The 20,674-nt window shown below is 35.4% G+C and overlaps 1 protein-coding gene and 1 pseudogene across 2 annotated transcripts in view; one reads left to right on the top strand and one right to left on the bottom strand.

The window, feature by feature from the left end:
- The window catches only part of NEGR1 (neuronal growth regulator 1), an 836,437-nt gene that overhangs the window by 698,564 nt on the left and 117,199 nt on the right, over positions 1 to 20,674 (bottom strand). The gene's annotated exons all lie outside the window — the stretch shown is intronic.
- Positions 7,848 to 7,933, top strand: LOC119046152 (uncharacterized; annotated as a pseudogene).

A 20,674-nucleotide genomic window follows, 5' to 3' on the forward strand; every position in this document is an offset into this window, starting at 1 on the left:
AAGGGACACACTTATGTCCTTTTTAAAAGATTTCATATTTTTCACCCAGAATCAAGAAAGCTTATCTGTTAAAATTAGTCTTATTGAATTTATAGAAATTAATCGACCTTTTATCCACAGCACAACAAAGTAAGTAGTATGGAAGTTAAGAGACGTGACGACAATCATGTAGGTGGTGACACGGGTGAGAATAGAACTCGATGCCTGACTTTGGATCCAGAACTTTAATTACATTTGTTGCGCTTCAAAGACAATTTTCCCAACTATGAAATAATTCTAATTCGTGATAGTAAGATTAGTAAATCCTTAAGAAAAACTATGAAGACAATGAGGGATAGTCTAATATGTGATGTGATTCCCTCATGTAAGCCATTTGAAAATACAATTGTGTGTGTATGTGTGTGAGTGAGAGAGAGAGAGAGAAGAAGGGAGATTATTTTGTGAGGAAAATGGCTGTGGTGGAAATTAGCATGTTTGATTTTTATCTCCACGGTCCCTGATCTTTGCAAATTCCAGAAACATCTATTTAAAAATCAAACTACAATTTTAAAACCAAAGCTACAACAAATCTGTAACAACAATTATTATATTTTTTAAGTATGCTTATGTTAGTTTTATTGTAAGGTGTAACTGAATCTTAATGAATCCATATTATTTTATTTATGCTAGATTAAGTTTTCACTATTATAATGAGCTGCCAGAATGAGTCCTGACTGTATTTAGGTGTAGCTATTTCCCAGGAGACCATAAATTTAAATAACCAGAGGGAAAGGAGTTGGGGGAGGCAGAGAGGATATAGGGACATAAATGGTGATGGAAGAACACTTGGGGTGGTGAACGCACAATACAATATACAGATGATATATTATAGAATTGTACACCTCAAACTTACATAATTTTATTAATGAATGTCCCCCAGTAAATTCAATTAAAATAAGCAAACGAATGTATAATAAAGAATGTAAAATAATGTAAATGAATGTAAAATAAGCAAATGTATGGTTCAACCATAAAAATAAACTAAAATACAAAGAAAATGTAAAAAATATAAATAAATAGATAGATAGATAATAAATTATGGGCAGAAAGTTCATTCCCTAGAAACAGCATCATGTTACAACATAAATCTCAAACCGGAGTTCAGATTCTACCTCGGCCTTTAATGGCTTCTAAGGCCTCAAGCTAGCTTTTCACACTCCCTGAGCCCATTATTTCTTCTGAAAAATAATAGAGTTAATAACTGTCAAAGATCAAAGATTTTATCCTACTTGTAAGCCTGACACACTTTTATAAAGGCTGGCAGTAGACATGAGACTCTTGGGACAAAGAAAAAGAACTTTATCATCATTTTATGAGCTTTATATATTGCCAGTTCCTTTTCTATCTCAAGAAACATGGAACAGAGTCGCATGGCACAGGGGGATGCTGCAAAGTGGGCTAATGTCACAGTGGAAGTTTCCTGAATTTAGAAAAGCCCCAGGGTTACAAAGGGCTTCCAGCAAGCCTGCCCAGTATTTGCCCCAGGGGGAGAGCTTATCTTGATTATGCTAGACCCAAACAAATGTGCTTTTTGGACAAAAGTGGTCACAAAATGTATAGAAACACCATGGAGAATTAGCTCTCAACAGGTAAGAGCATCACTGTGGCTATGGGCAGCAATAATGTATAAATAATGTTACTTAAAAGTGTAAAAATTGTAATTTATTATATAATGTTAATTTTTACCACTAGAAATTTTCTTTAAAAAATAGCCTTTGTGTAATGAAGCTAAAAATTATAAGCTCCTAAAGGTAGTAAATTAGTCAAATGTTCAAAGTAGTCCTTAATAAAGCTTGGTATTTTGAACATATATATTTCATATATAAAATAAATAGAGCAACAATTAGCAGCTGAGTGTTTTTAGCACACCCATGTCTTTGATAAAACAGCACCTGGAAGACACATAATTCATCACAACCAGGGAGTAACTGATGATGTTTTTTTTTTAACATTTTTAAAAATTTATTTATTTTTCAAGTACAGTTTTTTTTTGTCAATGTCTCCCATCCCAGCCCACCCCCCTGCCCGGTCTCCCCCCTCCCTCCCATTCCCCCCCCCCACAGTCCTCATCCCTGTGTCCTTCATACTTGTTCTTCAAAATCCCTCCCCGTTTTTCCCCTTAAATCCCCTTCCCTTGTCTACGGCCATACCACCCTGAACGCGCCCGATCTCGTCTGTTTTTATTTATAAAAGGGAAAGGAAATTATCTTTTTATACAATTATATATTTATAATTTTATATAATCTTTTTCAAAGTTCAGAAGATAAAGGGGAAGCAAACACTGTTACCTCCAACTTGTTGAAAGACAAAAACAAAACAACAAACTAGCTAACAAACATGCATTGGAGAGGTATTTTAGGAAGAAAGCAAATGGCACAAGAACACACACTTCTATCAGTAGAATTAATATAAATAACTCCCAGGAATAGTGATCTTACCTGTGCTTAGTAGAATCTTACAGAACACTTAATATGACCTAAGATAAGAGGGATAAAGATCTTATCTCTCTTTGATGACCACATTACATAAGCATGAAATATGTCTTATTTGCTATAGGAAACAGGTTGTTAAAGGCTCAAGTAGTATGAAAATATAACAAACTAAGATTGCATTAAACAATATAATCATACTGGATCATGAGAGAGAACTACTTTAAGGGTTTGCAATGGTGTTAAATTCCTTTAAAAATATTTATAAAGAACAGGTGTAGAACATTTGGGCAATTCAGACAGAAAGTATTGTAAAAGTGCAGCAATAAATAATAAAAAGAGTATATCTGAAAAATGAATAGCCTCCGCCTGAGTGTGAAATTTAATAAAGATAGGTGCCACAAAGTAGACATAACTATCAGTAATAATTTAAAATTGCAACAATAATAATATTCATAATTACCAGAGATATGAATACATATGGCAGTCATATATGTGACCATTCATACTAAACCTAAAATAGTTTTAAAGATTCTATATAGTTTTAAGTGAAATTATTTTACAAAAAGGTGGTAAGCACTTTATATTAACTTGCTATGATTTTGGTATATTCAATTATTTCAAATGTTATTGTTAGACTTCTTTTTTAAAATTTATCTTTAGAGGGGAAGGGAAGGAGAGAGAAAGAGAAACATCAGTGTATGGTTGCCTCTTGTGTGTTCCCCACTGGGAACTGACCTGCAACCCAGGTATGTTCCCTGACTGGGAATCAAACCACAATCCTCTGGTTCGCAGGCCCATGCTTAATCCACTGAGCTACACCAGCCAGGGCAACACTTCTTGACTAGGGCTAAGAATTTCTAGAGTCGCATTTATGTTGGTTGGTTAAGACATCCTAGTCATTTGACCAGGATGTATTTATTTTTTTATATTTAGTCATGCTAATGACAATCACAAAATAAAACAAAATATAATGGAACAAATGAGTGAACCATATGACTGTATCAGTCTGCCTTCTTACGCTCAGTTTACGAAAAGTAAATATTTACGAAAGTAAATAATTTATAATTAGCAGGGATGAACATGGTAAGATATTGCTATAGATTCTACATATATTACATGTATAAAAATAGAATATTAAGAATAGTTTTATGATAACACATTCAAAAAGTTAGATAACAGGTTTTTTGAAAGATACAAACTATTATAGTTTACTCAGAGAAGATAACCTGAATAGCCCTATATATATTAAAACATATACTATATTATTTACATATTTTAGAAAATGTAAACTATTCTATAAGCAGAATGCTGATCAGTGTTTGGCTGGGGCCAAGGTAGGTATAGCAGAGAGAACAAGAGGGAGAATTTAAAAGAGGAATGAGAAAAACACTGGGGGGATGATGGATATGTTTACTATCTTAATTCTGGTACTGGTTTTATTTGTATATATTCACCAAAATATGTTGAAGTGTACATATTCAAAACGAGTGGTTTATTGTTCATCATAATGGAAAACTCCTCAAAAAGAGAATAAATTACTGTTAAATTTGATTAATAGCTATTAGAAAAGCTAAGGCACTTAGTTATTCTTTATACCTTTTATTATACAAAAACAATTATGTATTATACAAAACAATCCATATCATTTCCAATATGTAATAAAATACAGCATTAAGGAAGGGAAAATAAAAGAAGATTCCCTCTTACATCTAATTCCCAAATCATTAGTTCCATAAAATAGAGTATTTAGAAAATATTTCTAAGACCTTATTTCTGGTCATAAGGTTTTAATATTTATAATAATAATATATCATTGATACTTAATATTTAAATATATACTATTTAATACTAATATTAATTTTAATATTTAAAGCTTAACCATCCTAAGCATACACACAAACACACACTCAGGCAGACATAAAGTGTGACATAAACTTAAGGGTCAGGATGGCACATGCACAATGACCCTCGTCCAAGTAACAGGAATTTTAATCCATTACATGCATATGATTCTAATGTTAGAATAGGTAGTTAGGTAGTTATCAATAGGAAGAAAGCAAAGGGAATAGGACATTGTTGAGCCTAATGGGCTGAAGCATGAACCTGTTTGCTGCACCAGGAAGCTAAAACATTTACAGACTCTTTCACACACTGCAGGGGACTGCCACTGAAGAGATTTAATTTTCAAATGATACAGGAAATCTTCCCAGTAGCACTGCCCTCCCTCCAGCACTGGATTTTAAGGGGGAGAGGAGGTAAGCACAAGTGCAATATAAGTCAAAATAGCGTACAGGCAGTTGCTTAATCACAGAGGCCTGTCAGCCTAACCTGGGAAAGAGATCAGTTGCCTAGGGGGGGTCAACCCATCAAAAGCCCTGGAAAACTTGTGGAGTTGATTAATTCCTAAAATGTGCCTGGGCTCTGGCTGGTGTGGCTCAGTGGACTGAGTGCCAACTTGACAACCAAAGAGTCACTGGTTTGATTTCCAGTCAGGACACATGCCTGGGTTGCAGGCCAGGGCCCCAATAAGGGACATGCAAGAGGCGACCACACACTGAGGTTTCTTTTTCTCTCCTTCTCCATCCCTTTCCCTCTGTCAAAAAAAATAACAAATAAAATATTTTTAAAAATATGTGCTTGGTCCCTCCCAAGATAATATAACCCAGTCTAACAAAAAGACTCTATCCTGCTTGCTCAGGATCACACACTCACCCCACTTGTTCATGCATCCTCTCCATAGCGACCAGGCTGGTCTAGCAGCCAAGCAGAGTACAAAGACTGCTTGGGTATAACAGAACAGCTGGGGATGGCACTAAGCTACCTGGATGAGGACGGAGACCACCTAGCAATTTTCTGGGCTCCTAAGGACTAAGTTTTAATATGAAACAGAAACTCTGAACACTGACCTATGTTTTGGTCTTGCTCAAGACACAGATGGACTTTTTCCATGTTGGGAGAGACAGAGGTGGGATACCTTCTATTTCCACCTGAATAAATTTTGCACCACAGTCTTTGGTGTGGGTCCATGTAAATGCTTTTGTATGAATCCCATGAAAGAACCCCACTTCCAATGTCAATGCTAAAACTTATGTAATCAAGCACATCTGACAACAAAGCATGCTTAGTTGATACTGAGCCCTTTCATATTATAAAAATATAGAATAGTCAAAATCAATATTTCATGAAACAATTTAGCAATAGAACTTCCAGAAATTAGACATAAAAATGATAACTACCTGAAGCCACAAATGCAATTTAGACACAATTTTTAAAAAATTGTGCTTATCTTGCAGAGGCTGAAGGAGTACTGGAACTGCATTTGGATACTAAGAATCAACCACTAAATTGTAATTCCCATTGAAGACTGGAAGACAAGGACCACAGGTGGCAAAGGATGGAGTGAGATGGAGACACCTCTCTGAAGATGGCAGGGTTAGAGTACTATTCCATTTGCAAAGGAAAGCCACAAGAAAATCTCCTTCTATTTCTCCAGAGAAGGATTTATGAAATTTCCTCCTATTTAGGCTCTGTGTGAGAAAATTACATTCTAAACTTCTCTGAAATATACTTGCAAAGTCCACAGTGCATGGTACTCACAAATGTGGACCCTCACAGTTGCCTTGTTTGTTTATGCCATCTCAGTCTGACTCAACCATTGCAGTGAAACCCTGGTTTCAGCATTTTACCAATAGACTGAGAGACCTGCCCTATCTGATCAGAGCTGCACAACTGGTATACCTCATAAGTGGACCTAATTGAAAATTTGGCTGGGAATTTTTGCTGTAAGTGATGGCCTCCCCTTTGTCTCAGTGGAGAACAATCTAGGATTGCACCTGAATCTGTGTCTCTTAGGCTGCAACTCTATTTTGCTCCAAAAATGCTTTTTATCTTTTATTACAACCTAAAATTAATTTTGTTTTTACATAAAGAAACAAATAAATGGAAATTAAACAAAATACTGGTCAAGATGCAGTTACAATCTACAATTATGAGTTAGACCATTCAATAAATTAGCATGAGGAAGAGACAGTGAACAATAATTAGAAGAATATGCACCTTAAGTCTAAAACAATACAACTGATAAGACTCATTTTTAAAATGATTAAGATAAAGAGACATCAATATGATAGTAAAACAAAACAAAACTGTCAAAAACAGGAAGCATCAGAAAACAAGCTAGAAATAAAAGTATCTAGTTGTGAACTGTATAAGGGCACTTCAGTCTAAAGGTCAAGATAGATTGATCACATATATGATGGTGGTCCTATAGGATTAGCATGAATCTAATTTTCTTAACCCCTAGTGACATCCTAGCCTAATCCATTACTCTTCTGTGATGATCTCAATCTATGGGCTAGCAATGTCTGGGGCATTCACCTGGACCACTGTGTGCTTTTCAAACAGTACTTTTGAAAATCAGCATTATATCTGAATCAGTGTTCACGGTTCTTATTATGATTGCGAGACATCCTTCAACAATAACTGTTAAAAAACTTCGAGGAAAAAATAGTTTATTACTTACAGGAAGGCCCTGGTGCAAACAAGGTAAGCCAGAGGGCAAACAGCAAGGAGGGTGAGTAGGGGACCCTCCTACCACACAGAGAGCAGTGGGGTTCTGCTTTATCTGAGGTCCAGTAAGAGGGCCTAGGGTTTCAATGGATCACTTTTTTTATTGGTGAACTTAAATCAAAACAGCAGGGATTTGAGCTCAAAAACAGAAAAAAAAAAAAAAAAAAACCCAGCTCAAATGATGTTATAGAAATCAACCAAGATCTGTAAAACAATGAAGCCCGAACATGGAGTAGGAGGCCTGGCTCTATACCTAGTCACATGGCTGGCAATGTGTTTAAATGGCATAGCGCTCTTTGAAGTGGAACCCTGGGAACTCAAAGCTTAAATCAGGCACTTGTGTTATTAAAAAAAAAAGCCAAGCATCAGGATTTATTCTACAATTACTCAAGTGTTTGGAATGATGCTGTTGTAAATAAACCTATTTCATCTCCATAGGTACTATTGCCTCTGATTTGTGTAAGTACACATTATGAGGTTAGCACAATGACAAATTTTTCAGAATATTTATTTCTTCATCGTTAGGTTGCACATGACTCTATTCACTACATTAAAACTAAATAAAAGGCTAAACAGAAGTGCTCACTTTGGCAGCACATATACTAAAATTGGAATAATACAGGGACCAGAGGGGAGAGGGGAGGGAATTTCAGGGGAAAAGGAGAAGGATTCATAGGAACAAGTATAAAGAACACGTGGACCAAAACTAACAGGGGTAGAAATGGGAGGGAGGTGAGGAACACTGTGGGGGGTGGGCTGGGATGGGAGTAAAAGACAGAAAACTGTACTTGAAAAATAATTAAATAAATTTTAAAAATAAAGAAAAATAGAGAAGATTAGCATGGTCCCTGAGCAAAGAAGACATGAAGGTTCATAAAGTGTTCCATATTATTAGTGTGATACTGTCAGAAGAACAGATACATAGATCAATGGAACAGAATAGACAGCCAGAAATAAACCCATGTTTATATGGCAAATCAATATTTGACAAAAGGGGGCAGGAGAATAGAATAGAGTAAAAATACTCTCTTTGATAAATGGTGTTGGGAGATCTGGGCAGGAACATACAAAATAATGAAACTAGACTACCTACTTACTCCATACATGAGAATGAACTCAAGGTGAATGAAAAACCTAAATATAAGTCATGATGCCATAGAAGTTCTAGAGAACACAGGCAGGTAAATTTCAGATATCCCACACTGTAATATTTTTGCCAATATATCTCCTAGGGCAAGGAAAATAAGAGAAAAGATAAACAAATGGGACTACTTCAAATAAAAAGGCTTTTGCCCAGCTAAAGAAACTGTCATCAACTATAAAGAGAACCTACCATATGGGAGAACATATTGCCAAATGATACCTTGGACAAGGGTTTGATTGACAAAATACGTAAAGAACTCATACAGCTCCACTCCAGGAAGATAAACAATCCAATTTAAAAACTGCCAAAGGAACTGAATAGACACTTGTCCAAATAGGACATACAGAGGGTGCAGAAACATTATTGTCTCATGAAAGGACCTTCAACATCAGTAAATGAGTGAATCAAAAAATGTGGTACATTTACACAATGCAATACTATGCAGTATAAAGAAAGAAGGAACTCCTACCCCTCACAACAGCATGGATGAAACTGAAGAAATTGATGCAAAGTGAAATAAGCCAGCGGGTGAAAGACAAATCCCATATGATCTCACCTATAAAAGGAGCCTAATGAACAAAACAAACAAATGGGCAAAATAGAACCAGAGTCCTAGAAACAAGGAACAGACTGAAAGTGACCAGAGAAGAGTGAGGAGAGGGATAAGGCTAGAAATAAGGGGAAGGGACTAGTTGAAGATCATGTATGAATGATCCATGGACATGGACAACGGTGTGGAGATTGACTGTGGGAACAAGGGATGGAATGGGTGGAGGAGAGCAAAGGGGAAAAATTGGGACAACTGTAATAGGACAACAATGAAATATTTAATAAAAAAGACTAAACAGCAGATCAACATTAGTAATCTGGAAGATTAGTCATCTGGGAATTATCTGAGATCACCCATGTTATAGCAAATAGATGTAAAGAAAGAACAAAAAATAAAGCGACAGCTAAGAAACAAAAGAGATAGGATGAAATGTCCCTATTTATATATATTAATGTGCGGGTAGAATGGGGGAGGCAATATTGAAATATTAGTGGTGAGAATCTTTCATAATTAAAAAATTAAACCTTCAGATTGAATAAACATAGTCAATCAATATCTAGACTTTAAAAAAAGCCTAGACAATATCTAGTCTAAAAATAGCAGAACACCAAAGGCAGAGAGAGATAAAATTTAGAATACCTGTAGGGGAACAATAATTAGATTAATAGGTGACTTTTAAACAATGTTAATAAACAACATAATAAGATGTGCTAGATGACTATGGCAAATAGGTGTGACCCTTTAATTTTAGACCTAGCTGAACTATCATTCAAGATTCAGGGCAAAGTGAAGATATTTTCTGATGAAATAGAATGTTCTGTATTTATTCTTGCTGAATGTACCATAAAGGATAGAAAAACAAAGGAATAAATTCAGTTTGGAAGGAGGGAGTGAGATGGGAAAAACAAAGCATCATCTGTAAAAATACCATAGCAAAAATTTCCAATGGTGAGTTAAAACCAGGTGGAATCAAAACAATGTAGAACACTAACAGAGATTTCACATGGGGCTGATAGCTATTCAAGCATTCTCATATCCTGGAATGTTTGGTGGGAGATAGAGCTATTGACCTCTTTTGTGGATTGTCAAGTTGAGAATACCTGTTAGAAAATCCAAGAATAAGTACTATACACCAGAAGTATGCAACTTTAAATACTGTTGTGGGGAAAGGAAGTGGATAATAATCAATTTATTATATTGAAGGCACAATGACAACAAGACACTAAAAATTTCATTTAAAGCAGATAATATAAATGAAATTCATACATATTTTAAACATGCATAAGTGACCAAAATGGCATGTTACTGAAAAAAAAAAGCAAATGGCCAAAATTTAGATACCTTATGGTACAATTTATTTTTAAATGTACACTAAACAGTTCCTGTTATAAACTATATAAAAGTTTAGAAGGCACAGATGCACTCTAACTTCAGGTTGCTCATAAAACAACTGAAGCTTAGGAGAAAAGGAAATTAGATGAAGTGAAATGTGCCAAGCTTTCTTTATAATATTTTATTCTTTATAACTTTTTTGCTGTATTATATTTTATTTCTTTAAAAACAAAAAATGTAAAGTAAATATTGCAAAGTGTCAGCAGCTGTTAAATCTACTTCGTGGGTAGAATGTTTATTCTATTTTTTATATTTTTCTTAATTTTCCTTTTATTTTATCATAAACATTTCAATCTGAGGCAATAGCTTTTGAACATTATAAAAGTTTCAAAATTGGTAATAGCAGAAATTAGAAAACAGGGGCATTTATATCCTTAGAAACTATCTTTGTTATATATTGCAGGTGATCTCAAGTATAGTATTACTTTTCCTGTTTTTAATGCCTCTTCTGACAACAGCTGGGTTTGGACCTATAATGTTCACTAACCTGTTTTAGATGTTGGTAGCAACAGTTCACCTTACACTTTCTCTAGTACTTGAAGAAGTCCAGCCAATAACTAAGTTTACTGCTTCACTTTCCCTTTAGAGTCCCTTAGAGAATCTCATGATCAAATTATTAAATCATCAAAGATTATCTGGTCAGATTATTTTGAAAGAAATGCTGTAGTTCTGAAGAAGAGACACAAAGAGAAACTGGCTGTGCAGGGCGGGGTTTACTATCTGAGTCCATGTGCAATGCTGTTACCTTTCCAGTCTCGATTTATTTTTGTGGCTGTACTTTGGGCTTCAAATAACTTAAGGTAGCACTGTGTGTAAAAAAAAAAAAATAGAAGAGGGATATATTGGGGAACCCCTTTATTGTATCAAGAAACTGAAACTTTTCAAACTGCTGAAAGCTTGGCTACGTCCTAATTATAAATAATATATTTTTGCTTACAAATAATAATGTTTCTCTTGTTTAAGTAATAAATGATCGGATTATTACTTTTATTTTCAAGAAATTCACATATGATCTATGGTAAAATAAATGAGTTCAATCTGAAGTTGGGTAGACAAGTTTTAAGACAAGGACCTAATTTTAATTCCAAAAAAGACATTATATTTTTAGTAATAAACTTTAGAGACATTCTGAAATATTAGTAAATTTAATATAGGTATGTTGGTTTTATACCAAGTAATATAGTAATGTAAAAATAGCTTTTTTCCTTAGCTAATTGCTTACAACCAAAATTAGTTTTTTCTTTCATGCAAACTAAATTTTGTTAAAGTTTAGTAAAAAAAATAATAAATTCAAAATTCTATGTATGAGTGCAATAGATACAAAAGTAATAACCAATTACAGCCGATCCTTGAACAACGGGGAAGTTAGTGCACCAACACTCCTTACAGTCAACAGTCCACATGCAAATTCTAACTCCCCCAAACTTAACTAGGAAGAGCCTACTGTTGCTGGAAGCCTTGTGGATGACATAAAAAGTCTATTAACACAAATTTTATATGTTATATGGACCCATGCAGTTCAAACCCACATTGTCCAATGGTACACTGTAATTTTGGAGCATCGTCAAATATATGTGACATTATTAATAACTAATAGGTATGGTTAGATAAAGAAAATATTTTTCACCTATTTACTTTTTCAGGATAAATTTTAAAGGGGGCTTATACTTAGATTTGAGAGGAAGTTAAAGTCGTTAACATTTTTAACAAAGAAAAATTGCATACCTAATTTGGGCCAGATAATCTGCTGCATTAAATGGATATAAAAATTAAATATATAGGCAATACCATCATATATACCATCATATGTACACCACATAATGTCATATATCCTAACAGAGAAGAATTCACAAAGTGCTTGAGAGCACATTAAATTAATAATGGTATATTGGGAAAGGGGAAGGAGAGGGGTGTTCCAGGGAAAGGAGACCAAGTACCTAATCCATACATAATCCATGTAGCCAAAAAGTAGTTCAGTATCACAAAGCACAGGTCATTCATACCAAAGATGCAATTGGAAACACATGGAACTCTCCTCTGAAGATACAAGAACACTCTGAAAGAAGCAAATTTCTGTATATATATAATTTCAAAAAAATTCTGGAAATAGAAATCATACATTTTTATCCAGATTTTCTAGTATTGACCTATAAATCTATGTCAGGGAATTCTATCAAAATATTTTAAAAAGTAACATATTCAATAAATATAATTATCCATTCACCCTCATGGGATATATTATCCTGAATTTATTTGGAAATAGTTTATTAAAATTGGAGTAAGTCATTCTTTGTTAAAATGTTCTGTAATCAATGGAATCACCACTAAATTTCTTGGGAACTTTTATTAAACTTTATTTTAACAAATCAATGACAACAATATTGGTCAAAAGATAACATTAATTACAGCATGATATTTCTCTCCAATTTGACCAGTGGAACTCTGTTTAAATGATGGGAACTACACCACCTTGACAAAATCTCTTGGTCCTCAATAAATGGGTTCTTTATAAACCTGGAAACATACACAGACCCTTAGATGAAGATCAAATAGAAGAGCTTTTCTCTAATGCACCTCATCCCATGGTTTATGGCTGTCTAGTATGGCAGCCATAACCATGGCTGTTTAACAAAAGTAAATCTCCATAACTGCTAGTCAAACAACGACAGTTAATAGAAGTTTCACCCAGTGGTATCATGGTAATAATTAACAATTATTATAGCAAAAAGGAAAAGCATGATAATAAAAAAGTCAGAAGCTAATAAAGAAAAGGAATGAAGTAACTGCATGAACACTCTACCCATGCAATCATCATAAATAAATCCTCTTAACGAAGTAACTCTGTATCTGAGAATCAAACAGCAGAAACTGGAGGAGCCCCATAGTTCATTACTCAGTCTACTTCACATGACTCCATCTCCGTGCCCTTCCAACCCAGGAGGTAATTGGTACTTAGATTTTATAATTTAATGCTTTGTTAGGAAGGTTCCACACTGTCAGAGTGTGATTTTTTAATTTCCTACTAAGCAAAAGGTAATGCTGAATGATTATCAGAGACACAAGGAAACAGACACATAGATATGAAAAATGTAAGACTGAATTTCAACATAAGTGACCCAATTTTCATTTATTGAATATAATTTTAGAACACAATGAAATTCATGCTACCAAATCATTTTGGTCTACAACCTGCTATGATGTTGATGATTCATCACAAAAGGCAAATTTTCCCACTACCAGAGTCATTCTAATTATCCAATGAGACAGGCCAATTACTAACAATAGTCTGATGGAAAAAAGAACAAAGAGAGGAAGGGAGGGAGGGAGGGAGAGAGGGAGGGAGGAAGGGAGGAAGGCAGGAAGGCAGGAAGGCAGGAAGGCAGGAAGGCAGGAAGGAAGGAAGGAAGGAAGGAAGGAAGGAAGGAAGGAAGGAAGGGATAAAGAAAGAGAGACAGTATATATCAGTTTAAGGTTTAAAAACTACTTTCATATATTTCATCTCATTTAAACAAAATAACCAAGAACCTTACATATACAATCTCATTTAATCCCAACAACATCATAACCTTAAAAACTCCAATACTCAATCAGTCTTAAGCTTGGTGTTTTGGGTGCAGGCATCTTTATATGAAACTACATTCTGTTAGTTAAAATGCATGATACCTACAAAAGGGAGGATCCAATATCAAAGAATATCTCTCACTAGTATAATGGGGTACAGAGCATGGGAACCAGCCCACAATCCTGTCTTCAGGCAGGATTGGGGTCAGGGTGACCACAGAACAGGAAGTACAGCATTAAGACACATTGAATAACAAATGCAAATTAACAGCTGTGCCTTCCTGAAGGGAAGATGGCTGCTACTCAGGGCAAATTGTGTACGTGACTATGAGGATGTGCAGTGACTCATGACATAGTGGGGGTGAGAGGGTGACGGGCAGAGGGGGTCGTATGCCCTCCCCAGATGCCTATGGGTCAGGAAAACTCTTGCCCTGACTAACAATGGCAGCCAAAAGACGGTCAAAGACACTAGGGAGCTGACAAACATGGTAGACACTAATGCACCATAGGAAGAGACAGATATGACATCGCACAGGATGTTCCAAGATGAACATGTAAATTAGAGAGGGGTGAAGGTCATTGACGGAGCCACAAGGAGAGGAGGAGTTCTGCCTAGATTGCTGACAGAGCTGCAGGTCCTGCCAGGTCAAGCAGACAAGCATGTAACAGGTGCTTGGTGCCGAACTGTGACCAGGAATGCTGAGCTGCAGAATTCTACTTCTCTAAAGGACATATGGAAAAGTCGTTCTCTTGATTTGGGGACTTGTGGTACAGGACTTTAGAGCTTGGTGTAAGCTCTCTCCTTCTGGGTTTTTGGCATTTTGACATTCTGAGCTTCTGGCCCCGCTCCCTGCACAAACAGGAGCACTCGTAGGACCAAGAGATGCAGGGACCACAAGAGCCTTAGACAGCCCTAGAGGCAGGGTACCATGCAGGGATCGGGCCTCTCTGGGCTCCACTTTTTGAGACAGTGTAATGCAGCACATGGTTTCTGAAGTGCTACATAGAGGCTGAAAACCATGTACCCCAGATCCTGGAGGAGACAGCTGTGGGGAGAGGATGGCTACTCTGAAACCCAAAAATGCACATTCCAGGGAGGATGAGGATCTATTAGCATGACTGGCTGATGGACAGATAAGGATATGTGGAACTTCTGGGTGTGGTTTTGGCTTGTAAGATTTATGGAGAGCAAGGGAGGTCCTGGGTCTTGTGGGAGAGGAGGGCTCTGAGCAGGAGTGCTCTCAGAACCCCCAAGATCAGAACCCTGTTGATAAAAACCTGTTTCCCTCAACACTAATTGTTGAGTCATGTAGATTGAAGTGCCAAGTGGCCAGGTCCGGGTTTGCACGATTACACTAGCACATTCAAATTGCATTATTTTATCATTTTATGTTTTTGCTGTGGAAGGTAGATTTTGCCCTATCATGAAGGAATATGTAAGGTGTTTCATAAACCCTTAAGTGTGTGTGTGTGTGTGTGTGTGTGTGTGTGTGTAAAGCTGAGTAAACTCTGAAGGAGCATGGGCAGGGGAGAAAGAATGGGTGGCAGGTGATGGAGATGGCTGGTGGGGATATGTCACCACACCTGGTAAGGTGATGGGAGAGTACGTGTTCCATAAATACTTGTGTAATGATTTATGAGAAATCAGAATGAAGGTCACTACAATAGACAAATATCACAAATTTTGCTATTCCTGCACTATATCAATGAGACTCCATATATGACATTATTTTAATTTTGTTAGCTTTTAATAACAAATGAGTGACTAATTCTCTATATAGCCCTTAGCTTTTCCTCAGTCCTCAGGTAATCAAACCCAGGAAACCTCTGGTTCTGCTCAGTGCTTAGCACAGAGACCAATATGCAGGTGGCGCTGGGTGAGTTAGTAAAAAGTACATGAACAAATACAATCTAAGGAACATGAGTGATAAAACATTAAAATACTGCTCATTAGTTGGAAACAAATACTTTCACATTATCTATTAGGAAATGGCAGAAAGGACCATAGATTGGCTAGGAAGTAGAATGATGAGAATCGTTATCACCCATGATCAGGACCATTTGCAAAAGGCTTTACTGAGAGGCAGTATTACATTTATTAAGATTACAGGCTCTATAGCCACACTGCCAGGATTCATAACCCAGCACTAAAACATGCAAAACAAGGCAATTAATTAACATCTTTTGTGTCTCCATTTCTCTTGTGTACAATGAGGATTATAATAGAGTCTGTTTTAGGACACTAGTGAAGGTTACATTATTATGCAAAATTATTTTGACCCCAAAAGGGGTCAAATCATAGACTTCCACTTTCAAGGTATTAATCTTCAAGTAGCGAGTGATAAGCTTTACACAGATGAAATGAATACACAACAAAATATAAAGCTAATTATGGATCAACAATGCTGTGAAACTTACTGCAATCTTTAGATGTTTTCAAAAACTTTGTAGTGGCATGTTGATTTTAACCTAAATAAATAAACTTCTCTCACACTTAAATGTAGTAATAAACAAAACACTGAGATAGGTTTTTCGAATTGTTATTGAAAATGCATTTATTTTTCCCTCACATATAAGTGCCCATAGAAACCTCATAGTTTAGTTTGTTTTGTTAACGCCCTCATTAATTCAGTAGATGAGTACAGAAAACATAACATTGGTCCAGAACATACAAGACATTCTGTCAGAATTTGTTGCATATGATTTACAAGACTTTTTATTCAGTTTTTCCAGACAACAACACAATGAAAATGTACCGTGTTAATTATCTACATTTATGCTAGAGGGGTAGTGACTTGGTGAGGTATAAAACCAGATGGTTGTATAAAAGTAAACATTTTTTGTAATAAACATTCAGAGTGCTAGCTGGAATATCCTCCCTCCCAACAAGGAAGACCAGCACCATATGGTTTCACTGGTAAACTCTACCAAACATTTCAAGAATTAATGCTAATCCTCAAATTCTTTTTAAAAAAGTGAAAATGAGAGAACACTTCCTGACTTATTTTATAAGGCTAGTATTACCTCGATGCAAATTTCATGATTAAACATTCACTTTTTCTGATTCACAAAAGGATGTCATTTTTAAGCTTCCACTTTTCTACCCAATAGTAAATGCATAAATAATTATGAAAAGCTATAGAAAAGTCTTCTCTTGGGTACATTTTTTGCTCAATATTGACAGTGTTTTAGTATTTCATTATGTTGCAAATTGAGGTCACTCATGTTTTTTTTCCTAGAAACGCACCGACAACAAAGGAAATGCTTTCACACACATACTCATCAATTCGGTGCTTTTCTACTGGGGAAGGAGGACGTATCAGAATGACTCGGATTTTCTCTGCTCCTTTCCCCTTTTGCATCAGTCCCATTTTTAATGGAGAATTGGTGTATCTCTCCGGTTCGGGAGCAGAGTTTTTTAAAAAAGGAAACATCATTGCTTAAGTACATAGGATTCTGAAAAATAAGCACATAACTAATTCTGAGTCCAATGCCCCAAGCATATATTATCTTTCTGCTCACTCTAAATTAAGTCAACTTCATGACTTGCATTCATTGTAAATTATATCTAATTTATTTAGTTATTTATTTTCCACATATAATATTGAACAACTAGGCATATACTAAGATATGAGGGTCCATATGGAAGTACCATGGTGAGTGAAAAGACATAATCACATATTTTTCAATACTGTTTGCATCTGAGATATGTCTCACTAACGTAAAGAGAATATAATCACAAAACTATAAGAAACAGTGTTAGAAGTGGATTAAGTAATGAATCATATATATGCCCATAAAGTATGATTGCTAGAATATATAACTAGAAATTCAGGACATAGGGTACATGGGACATACTCTTTCATGATCATATATCCACATATTTCCATGTAAAAGAAACAAAGTAATAATATTTCGAGTTTACCATAGTTGGTGCTCCTTAATACTAGACTACTGATAGCCAAAATGCATAGATTCAAATGCCTTTCCCAGACAGCTTCTCGCCCCTTTGATAAGAATATAAATATTTCAGGGATAAGAGCATTGAACAGGGCCTGTTGATTAATATGCTTTAGAAGAAAGGACTTTGTCTTCTTTTGAAATACATTCTTGCTTCTCTGACTGTTCCCCACAACCATTAGAACCAATGTCATTTAAAAAATTGTTTATAATATTTCTAACCTTAGAAAATCACAAGAGAAAACTTGATCTTGGTCCTTCCTTCAAATCTGCACATGCAGCTTAAGCCCCAAGATGCACATGTAGATTGGCAACGGGCCAGGGTCTGAACTGTCCTTATATAATCAGTATACATTACCCATGTATCTTCAAAATGATTTTTTATAAAAGCATGTCAGAGTCATGGAGTTGTCATTTTTAACAAAGATCTATATAGTACATTTTGGAATTCACAATAGTGAATCTGGGATTTTATAAAGTGTGAGTAAAATAATGTCTACGTGGCCTTTGAAAGAAGAAAACAAAAATTTCTGAGAACTTATCCTAACAAACACTTAAAATATCTGAAGTAAGATAAAACTAATGCATCTCAAATAATCTGAGTAATAAGTAGAAAGGCATGCTCTGTAAAAGGCATCTCCAGGGTCATCCACTTAAATTTATATTGAGTGTGTTTGACTTTCGTTAAGGGATGCCCAAGTAGTTTTATTTTCATTCCAGGTACATTCATCCTTGAGAGTTTATTTCAAGTAAATCAAGTTGTTGAACAACATTTTTGTCAGCTGTGAACACTGAATGTGATAGCAGAAAATAGAGTCGGCGAGGAAGTGTGAAACAGTTTTGAATGGGGCACTGAAGCAACCGAGTGCAAACTTTAAGTTGACAGGAGAACATGCATGAATCATGCTTTTCTAAAATACATGTTGTTTTTGCCTGCCCTGTGAAGTAGGATGTTTTAGTATGTCAGTTTTTAAGGCCTCGATTGATTTAAAAAATGTTTTTCTGTCTCCATAGGTAAGTGGGCATTTGGTGGTATGAGGTGCAATTCACAAGGCATAATCACGGGAATATTTTGTTTTGAATTTTTGTTTGTGATTCTGTTCAAATCTTTATTCTTTACCTCCATCATTTTTCTTTATTTCTTGACTGAGTATTATCATAAGACAAAACTGCTAAAATAGCACTCTATTTTTTTCTTTTAAAAGATTTTTCTCCTTGGTAATTATTATACCAATTAAGGCTTATTTTTACTAATCCACCCATTTTTCATATCTAATCTTTATTTTATACTCAAATACAAAGAATTTCATCTGCTAAGACTTACATTATAATTCTGAAATTTAATTACTTTTGTCTTCATTTGAAATTTTATAAAACATTCTGGTTCAGAATTCTCAGGATTTTTTAAAATTTGTTTGTCTTTTAGATACTATATAAATCCCACTTTTTCTTTTATCTGCTAGGTAGTGTTGGGGAGAAAAATAAAATGTCTTCAGAAACCTATTTTAATTCATGGCACAGCAAGTTCCTTCACTGTGTCAAGTGATACCGTATTTGTAAAGCTGTTTAATTTGCCATTTTAACACCAGTGGGTGGAAGGCATAATTGCACATAGCACATGTCATGTGTGTGCATTCACACAATTCAGAGACTACCTTTATAAGTAGAATCTACGGTAGAATATGGGAAAAAGTAGAATTTCCTACTACATGATGCTGTGCAACTCCTTTCAAATCCATAGGGGCTTATACTCTCTTCACTGACCCTTACTTCTAATTAGTGCATTTTGGTTATGGCTGACTTAGCTAATCTCTCTTGCCATTAGAAACAATACAGTGTGTGTGTATGTGTCTGTGCATGTGCACTGGGTATATGTTTATGCTTGAATGCATAATGCCTGTCATATTTTGGCAACAAAAAACATTCTTTTTTAATGGTTTTGAGAGGGGGGGCATTGATTTGTTGTTCCACTAATTTATGCATTCATTGATTTCTTCTTCTATGTTCCCTGACCAGAGATCGAACCCACAACTGTGGCATATTGGGAAGATGCTCTAACCAAATGAACTACCTGCCCAGGGCTTAGAAACATTCTTTTAGAAGTCCACATTTAGACATGCATATATGAGTTCAATAAAAGAATCTTCATTGACACAATATTTACTAAAAGGATTTATAAAAAGTTACAAAACAAACACAAATAATTTTGATAACTTCAGGAGTTTAAACTATATGCTATTTATATATTAAATTTAAAATAGATATTGAGAAGTAATATATTTTAATATATAATCTTGTTCAGAAAAAGTAAAACACAATTAACTCTACCTCCAAAGTTGTTATTTTACAATCTACCAAGTACTAATATCCTTATATAATAACCATAAGACCACTTTATAACTTCAGTATCAGAAAGCCTGTCATATGTATCTTTGTGTTGTTCTCTTCACATGTAACTACTCTGAATCCTCTACTAATTTGTCTAGTGGCAATTCATTTTTATAGACATTGAAATCCCAAAGCTGTGTCTTAAACAGAGAAGATTTTGTAGCTACCCTCTCCCATCCATTGATTGTACCTTAACATTAATTTGAATCACCAGCAGCCCTGACACTTGTCATGAAGCACAAGCTTTTCAAACTACAAAGGTACCAGGGACATGCAACTGACATGTGTTGACTTGAGAGGAGAAGCCATTCATTGTTTCTTTTTTTAAAAAGATTTTATTTATTTATCTACAGAGGGGAAGGGAAGGAAAGAGGGAGAGAAATATCAATGTGTGGTTGCCTCTTGTGCATCCCCTGCTGTGAACTGGCCTGCAACCCAGGCATGTACCCTGACTGGAAATCGAACCACGGTTGTTTGGTCCACAGGCCCGCACTCCATCCACTGAGCTATACCAGCCAGGGCCATTGTTTCTCTAACAAACAACAAAAAAAGGTTGTATCATAAAGAAGGAAGCCTGGATGAGATTTCTTCCTAAGTTTAAAAGACTGTGATAGAAAATTTTGCTTCTAAAATGATTAA

This window comes from Artibeus jamaicensis, unplaced genomic scaffold (assembly GCF_021234435.1).
Source record: "Artibeus jamaicensis isolate MK-2021 breed Jamaican fruit bat unplaced genomic scaffold, CSHL_Jam_final scaffold_1019, whole genome shotgun sequence".
NCBI classification, from domain to species: Eukaryota; Metazoa; Chordata; class Mammalia; order Chiroptera; family Phyllostomidae; genus Artibeus; species Artibeus jamaicensis.